Consider the following 8,506-nt stretch of genomic DNA (forward strand, 5'->3'; position numbering starts at 1 on the left):
ATCCACACAGGTACTCAGTTGTTACTGACTTTGAGAGTTTGCTTTGGATATTTTTCTATGTCAGAATATAGAAGCTTGGGAGTTAGGAATCTGCAGACTGAATCGAGCTATTTGGATGAGGACTGATACATAGGTGAGTTAATAAATACTTATAAACACTCTATACAAACCTGTGTGTGTGGGTTTCTCTAATGTCTTCTCGGGGTTCATTCCTGGGTCTTCAACGTGCTTTAGACAAAGGTGATACATGAGGTTTCAGATAGATAGCTCTCTGCTTTGTGTCTCTTTGTAAGGCTTGGGGACCAAGTATGGGGACATGTTTGTCATGCTATTGATTGCTTTTTTTTCTATCCTCAATCTCCCGTCTAATCTCAATCTTCCTGACCTCCGACGACTCTCAGTAGCATGGATCAATAGGTTTCGGCTGAAGCATAGGGATGAAGTTAGCATCCGTTGATGGAGAGGCTTGAAGGCCATGAAGAACCTGGAGCCCTCAGCGACACCATCATGGGCTCAGAGTTGAGCTAAGGTCTGACCAAAATGGTACTTTATCATTTTTATTATTAATTGAGACTCCATACAAATAAGCATATTTGGCAAGCTTTCCTATGGTTAGAGTATTGATGTTGTGACCCTGGCCTAGTGAGCAATGTAGATTTCACTAGAGATACTGGGCTGGAATGGAGCTGGAAGGCAGATCTGGCACAGGAAGCCAGGGCTCCATCACTCCATTGCTCAGCAGGTTTTAATGGAAGACGAGGATTGCTGGTAATAATTTCTCCCCAGGGAGGTCCTATTTAAATCCAGGTTTTCTGCAGCATCTGTAAATCCAGCCAGGGTTCTGTTGTGAGGCAGGGTAGGAGGGGTGCACACAAGTAGGTCAATCTGGGTGCTTTTGTGAACTAAGAATGATGGAGAACACCAGAGTCTCCCATTGCCCAGGTATCTGCAGTTTGTATTAACCAAGGAATCTTGGACTTGCATTTACCCAAAGGACAGGAGTGGGTATTGGGCGGAGAGAGAAATTCACAGCAGCAGAAGCCAGCAAAGAGCAAGGCTCCTGAGTCAGAGATGGCAGACACACCCTGTACTGAGAGCACAGGGCACTCATTGCCTTGTGATTGGATCTGAGGGCTCACTCTCAGGTTCTGAAACAAAACAAGAGTATTTGATTGACACAGAGAAACAGACGCTTGCTATTGCTTCCCAACGCCAACCTTGTTACAAAGGCTTCCAGTTCCTAGAGGAGGGTATGACATTCTTCACTATGGTGACAATGTGGGACAGAAAGGGACCAACCTAGGAGCAGAGACTCTCTAGGTCTGTGGCTTCATCCCTCTGGGCCCATCACTGTTCTCTACATCAGGGGATGAACCATGTAGCATCTGAGGCTCCTATTTTAATGCTGATCACAGAAGTGGCAATAAGAAATGGAATTGACTGACAAACCTGAATCTTTTCCACAGGATGAGAAAAGAAAGGTTCAAATTTACTATGTGATGGAGGTTTATCAATACAAAGGAATTGTATACTGAGGGCCTGCTTGGAGCCCAGTTCTTTCTTACACTATTCTGTTGCCCAATGCTTCCTGTGACATGACATCCTGGCCCAGACCGTAAGAAAGAAGCTGATGTGGATCTTTGTGGCGAAAAGTCAAGAGTAAAACAGGACCATGTTACAGGCCCTCATACTAGCCGTTTAATAACAGTGATTAAAATAATTAATCGTACCTGCAACACTCTGAGGCAGGTGTTCTGGAGGGCTGACAGATGACGAAAGTGAGATGTTCTCGAGGTCAGGGAGCTAATGGAAAGTTATAAAGCTGCAGGATGCTGGGAGAATCTGTGGGAAGCTTTCATGATTCTGTTGGCATGCCCACCATAACCAGGGACATATTTGAAAGCTTGCCATTGTGACTGAACATTTTCAGAAGACCCGAAATGTGAACCGGGAGAGTTCTCAAACCAACTGCTACTTGCTCAGCTCCCTCTTTATTGTCCATACTTGACTGGACCCTCTGTCTCTCTTCTATCGTGAAAGAGGAGATGGTTGCAACCTCCAGCACTGGGTGTCTTATCCTCTCCTCTCAGCCAAGCATCTCGGTTTTCAAGAGTTCCTCTCCGTTTCCTTAACTTTGTATCATCTTAAGATTCATGTTTCCGGTGGCTGCTTAGATTACTCCATCTTTGAGTCCCCTAAACTATAAAGCTTCAGGAGTGAGTGCACGTTCCATAAGCTCAGAGCTGAGCACTGACCCTCCCAGAGAATAATTGTTAAGAAAGGAAAGATGGACTGGAGAGATGGCTCAGCAGTTAAGAGCACTAGCTGCTGTTCCAGAGGATCTGGGCTTAGTCCCAGCATCCACATGACAGCTCACCACCATCTGTAACACCAGTTCCAGAGGGATCTGTGGCCCACCCTCTCTTGGCCTCCTCAGGTACTGCACTCACAAGTGCACATATCTACCCACTCACATGGTTAAAAAACCAAAATCAAAATTGTAAAACGGAAAGTAAAAGAGATTGGAGGAAAGAGGATACATATATGATTCTGACAGGAATTGGAAGTGACTCAGCTCTCCATTCATTTAGTTATTCAAGGAGTGTCCATTGGCCCCTGCCCACACTGCAGGTGTCAGGGTTATCCTGGCAGATAACACGGATGACTTGTTTTCTCATCAGGCATGGATTATACACAAATACCCAAGCAGCAATCCTCACATGTACGGTTCTATGAAAAGATGCCGAAGACTATGGAGATGGTATGGTATGTAAAAATATATAAACAAACAACAACAGCAAAAAAACCAGTTGCCTCACAAGTATATGAACCTGAGTTCAGATTCCAGAACACAGATACAAGCTGGATTGTTGGTATGAATGTCTATAAACAGGGGGAGAAAAGATCACACAGGAAGTCAGGCCCCTTACTCCCTTTGGAAGATTACACTGAAGGATGCCAGGCGGGATCAACTGAAGACAATTTGTAGATTACAAGACAGACAGTAAGAACAATGGAGTGGAAGTTTCTGGGTAGTGTATCTTTTAATTTTGTTGTATTTTTAATAAAAATTAAATTATATCATTCCCCCTCCTTCTCTACTCTCTAAGCTTTATACATTTATCTTTCAAATTCACACCCTATTTTTCTTTAATTATTTATTACATGTCATGTGCACACATGCACACACACAGTGGTAATTGAAGGCCTGTATTTTATTAGAAACGCAGGATAGGGAGAGGTTTCATTCCAGCTTCTGCCATAACCCAGGTTTCCAGCTGCCTCTACTTGGCATGCGTGTGTTTATTCCTAGGATCCTTCCTCCCTGTTTCCAGGCAGAGTCTCTCACTGGTCTGGGATTCATTCATTTGGAGGTGTTATCCATCTACTCCTAGAATTCCCCTGTCTTTGTCTCCCAGGGCTGGGGTTTTACAAGCTCATAATATCACACACAGACTGGTGTTGAACTTGGTCCTCTTCTTTGCATAGCCACAGGCACTTTAAGACTGAGTCTTCTCTATGGCATCCCACTGGACATTCCTGTTGCTACGGTTGGTGGCTTTCTGGACTTTGACAGGGTCAAAGTATCCTTGTTGATGAAGGCCCTGGTTCCCTGAGATAGAAAGATATCATCAGGCTGTGATAGTCATTTTTTGTAAACTCAACACAAGCTGGGGTCATCTGGGGAGAGAAATATGAGTTGAGAAAAGACACCCATAAGACTGGCCTATGGGAAAGTCTGGGGGGGCATTTTTTGATTAGTAGTTGATGTGGGAGGGCTCAGCCCACTGTGGGTTGTGATATCCCTAGACAGATGGTTCTAGATTGTGAGAAAGCTGGCTGAGAAAGCCATACGGAGCAAGCAAGTAAGCAGCATCCCTCCACAGCCTCTGCATCAGCTCCTGCCTTCAGGTTCTTGCCCTGGCTTCCCTTCATGACAGCCTATAAGCTGTAAGATGAAATAAACCCTTCCTCCCTGGGTTACTTTTGGTGCTTATTACAGCAGTAGAAAGCCAAGTTCAGAGGTACAGTCCTCTGGTTTGGTGCTCCTGACATGGACAACTACATTCTGTCTTTTGTCCCCCAATTTGGTTTTTGACAACAGTATGTGGATGCTTGTTCTGCAGAGGGCTTTGTTACTGGGTTTTCAGACCAAACTTTCCTGTCTTTGTTACTTTCCAAGGAGCACTGGGCCTTGTCTTGTCTTTGGCAGCAGCAACTGCTGCCCGAAGCTCATCTGTTTGGTTCCAGACAACCTAACAACAGGACCACCATGGAAAGATGCTGAGAGCCAAACCTCTAGGCTTCAAGGGGATGATTCCGACCTGCCTCCAGCTAATTACAAAGCCGTCCCCATACCAACCAATATGTTTTCTGCAATGTGAGGTCAAAGTCAGGTTGTCCTGTTCCGTGAATAATGAATTCTAAGTAATATTAATAGTTGAGCGATACTGATGCTCCTGCAGACATGTCAGCCTGTCTCTGTCTGCTGTCATGCTCATCTCACTGAAAGTGTGCGGAGACAAAGTCTCTCCCCTCCCCAGCTCAGACTTAATACAGTGCAGGCGAGCGAGCGCTTCCTTTCCACTTCTCACAGACATCTGAGATTGATTTCAGAGGCTGAGCACTCCAATTAGACAGAGTTATGGAGATAAACTCAAAGATGAGGTTACCCTGTTGAGGCTCAGAGAACAACTGCTGAAGCTGCTGTGTGTATGTGTCCATAGGTTTCTGTGTATGTCCATGTTTGTGTGTGTGTGTGTGTGTGTGCCTGTGTTGTGTGTGTGTGTGTGTGTGTGTGCCTGTGTTTGTGTGTGTCCACAGGTCTCTGTGTGTGTCTGTGTATCTGTGTGTTTGTGTCTATAAGTCTCTGTGTGTATCTATGTATGTGTGTGTGTGTGTTTGTCCATGTGATTGTGTCCATAGGTCTGTGTGTGTGTGTGTGTGTGTGTGTGTGTGTGTCCATTCTGTAGAGAAGGTTCTCCATTCAGCTTCTTGTTTTCTGGAATCTTGCAATTCAAAAGAAAGAAATACTGGTTCCCATGCCCACCTGTGAAGTTTGCAAGTTTTTTAGCATCTGCTCAAACCCAGAGTGAATGGGCTTCATGAGTGTAACAGGGACACTGAGGCTCCACAGAGTGGGTGGAGCTGATTCTACCACTTTGGATGCCATTTTATTGCACAATTGTCACTCACCCTTCTACCTGCAGTCTGAAGACATACATGGTCAGTGGTTCTTAGATGCTTTGGAAGATGCAAGGTAACATTTCACTTAAAAGATACTTGCTTACAAACTTTTAAAGCAAAGATCTTTATTAGATAAAACAAAACCAAAACCAAAAGAGGCTCTGAATTAATGTGCACTTAGCAGCAGAGTCTTCATATAAAATACAAGGCAACAAGAATGAAATCTTACATCTCAGAATTTTCTGTGACTTGTTTTATTCTCCTTTCTATATGTATTAGGTGGGCATGGCCAGAGCTGCTTTCTGGAGCCTGCCTTCTTGGTGCCAGTCATTCTGGGTTTGAACAGACCTGTAAACTACACCATCAGGCCAAGGGGATGGAAAGAGAAGACTCCAGTCTTTAGAAGAAGCCAGTCACTTCTGAAGGTGGAGACATGGGGTGACGGGAGAGGGTGGGGAGTTCAAATCTAACTTTGTATTTTCATGTTTGGGCAAGCCCTCATTGGATTGGCTCATGTCTCCTGAGATGCATGGTTTACCTATCAATTCTTGATGTCTCCAAGGAGGCTTAACTACTGTGATTGATGGCAGAGAGATCACAGGTTCAGGTGAGTGACAGGTCATGAGTGTATTCTAGATCAATGAACCCTCTAGCAAACGTGGCTGTGGAGTCACATGGTAGGTACGGTACCAGAAGGTTCCTAGAGTTTTTAGATGATAGTGATAGAGGATTTGGGAAGGCAGATAGTCCATCCTTTGACTTTAGATTCTTCTAGATCATAACTGAGTGGAGGTTGGAAAACCAACCCATGTCTATTGACTGAGTAAAATTTCAGTAGCACAAGCAACTTCAGCTCTGATGCCCTGGGGATGCGCAGTAGAACACAGACCAGGATGCAGCCTCCAAAGTCTCTATCTGGTGTTCCTGAATCAGCTACAGTCAGAATCTGCCTGGCTTAGAGGGCAAACGTGCTTGCTGCTCAAATTTGGTACCAAGAACCAGTGGGGGAGCTGAACCCCCTACCCTCAAATCATCCTGTGACCACTACATGTGCTCATGCACACACCCATGCATGCTTGAAATAATAAATAAAATAAACTAAAAGAGAAAACCTGAGCTCATAACATTGAAAGAGACCACTAGTGGGTTGAAGAGACGACCATAGTACAGGACAAATGCTTTGCCAGATTCTTATCTGGTGGAGGATTTAATATCCAGAATTCATTTTTAAAAAATGGAGAAAATGGATGAAGACAATAATGCCATCCGTGGACAGACAGGCACATGACTAAAGATTGCGGGGTGGGACAGACTGTTGGAAGAGAGAACCTGAGATGCCTACTGTATCATCCTTACATTCCTTAGTAGGATGGTGCCCTGCAGAAAAAGACCCAACCATCTGCCTTGGGGCTCAGCCTCCTGAAACGCCTAGTATTCCTGCTGAAGACACCAAGGGAGTGTTCTCATGCAAAGCTAGATTGTGGAACATTGCACATGTATATATGTGTCTGTGCTTATAGACATGCATATACACCCAGGTATCTGTGCACACATGGCCTTAATATCCATACATAAATGCATGCAGAACATATATAGACCCCTCAGGCTTTCTCTAGTTTTCTTCCACTTGGAGATTTTTTTTTTTTTTTCTTTTTAACAGTTGGAACCAGGCTGCTCCTGGTTTATAGATTCTGGCTGGGCCAGTGAGTCATAGCAGACAAACCCTCTTCATCAGGAGTCTGTATTTACTCACTCTGCGTGGAGTAAATGCAAGATGAAATCCATGTTAATCCCATGAGTTCTGCTTGTGGGCTTCAGGGAATGTAGTTAACATACCTTTATCTCCTTAAGATAAACATATGCAAAACTCTACCCAAAACCCACAAATTTGCTCATTAAGACAGTTTCCAGTTGGAAACACAGAAGCCACACACAACAGATGGAGCTTGGTGAGGGGTGGTGGGTGGTAGCAAGGGACACAGATGTGAGACACGGGCGATCGGTTGTTTATCTGTGGCCCGGGACACAGCCTGTAGGTGTGGGGATGCATGTGAGGCAGGAGAGAATGAAGAGCATTGGTTAGAAGATAATCATTATACACTGCAACAGGGGCTCACTGCTGCCTCTGTGAGGTCATGCCACAGCCTCACAGGAGGGACAATGCTCTCAGAATCCAGCCTTGTCAGGTCCCTGATCCCCTCCCTCATCCCTGCCTTTGCCATCTCCAGGAACAGATGCAGAGGGAGGTGAAGTATCCCAGCCATCATTGACTTCTGTCATAGAAGTGTTCTGATAGGTACTGAGCAGGGAGATGCCATCCTCCAAGGGGTCTTACTGTCTTTGCCGAATCCGTCCGTGACTCCCTACCACGCTCTCAAACTTAAGTCTGTAATAACAAAACCACAAATTAAGACACAATTTAATTCATTTATCAGGTTTTAGTTCCATGCCATTCAAATTTCTTTTCCCCCCTCACTGTGAGCAGCTTATTTTAAAAAATGTGTTTCAGAAAACTCAACCTTACCAAATCCAAGAACACAAGTCTTCAAGAGTCTACACTGCGCTCACCTCAGGGACTATGATCACCTTTGGTCACACCTGCGGTGGCTTGAAAGAAAATGGTGCCCGTAGGCTCAGAGGGAGGGGCACAATTAGGAAATGTGGCCTTGTTGAAGTAAGTGTGTCACCAAGGGTGGGATTTGACGTTTCAGATGTTCAAGCCAAGGCCCAGTGTGACATCCTCTCTTCATGCTGTCTGCTGATCTGGATGTAGGACTCTCAGTTCCCTCTCCAGCACCAAGTCTCCCTGCATGCTGCTATGCTTCCCACCATGACAGTAAAGGACTAAACCTATGAGCTGTAAGCCGGCCCCAATTAAATGCTTTATCTTGTAAGACTAGGCATGGTCATAGTGCCTGTTCACAGCAAAAGAAACCCTAACGAAGAGAATCGTTTTGTCTTAGTGACTGGCACACAATAGATGCTCAAACCTGCGCCTTGACAATGTTTGGACCGCATCTGGACTTTACCTTAGCAGATTTTATGATTAGTGAAGTGGAAGAAGCAGGAAGAGAAGGTGAAGCTGAGTGTCTTCTCTATGTGCACAGCCGATTCTGCTCCATCTCCTCACAGGACATTAAAGTAGACTCGCCCTGGAAGGCCATACCACGCAAAGGGCGAGCCATGTGAACCCAAGGCAACCGTACTTTCAAACACCAGGAATCATGTGTACTTATCTGTCATGTAAATTGAGTCATATAGTTAGTTGGAAACTTTACATTTGAAACAACTTGGGTGAGTTGACTTCTTAAACTACAAA

The 8,506-nt window shown here is 44.8% G+C and overlaps 1 long non-coding RNA gene across 1 annotated transcript; it reads left to right on the plus strand.

The window, feature by feature from the left end:
* The first annotated feature begins 5,665 nt into the window (after nucleotides 1-5,665).
* On the plus strand, nucleotides 5,666-8,081 carry Gm52001. The gene is made up of 2 exons (XR_003950259.1): nucleotides 5,666-5,794; nucleotides 7,899-8,081. It is a non-coding gene; the product is annotated as a predicted gene, 52001 (long non-coding RNA).
* Nucleotides 8,082-8,506: the final 425 nt, after the last annotated feature.

Source organism: Mus musculus, chromosome 12 (genome assembly GCF_000001635.26).
Source record: "Mus musculus strain C57BL/6J chromosome 12, GRCm38.p6 C57BL/6J".
Lineage (NCBI taxonomy): Eukaryota > Metazoa > Chordata > Mammalia > Rodentia > Muridae > Mus > Mus musculus.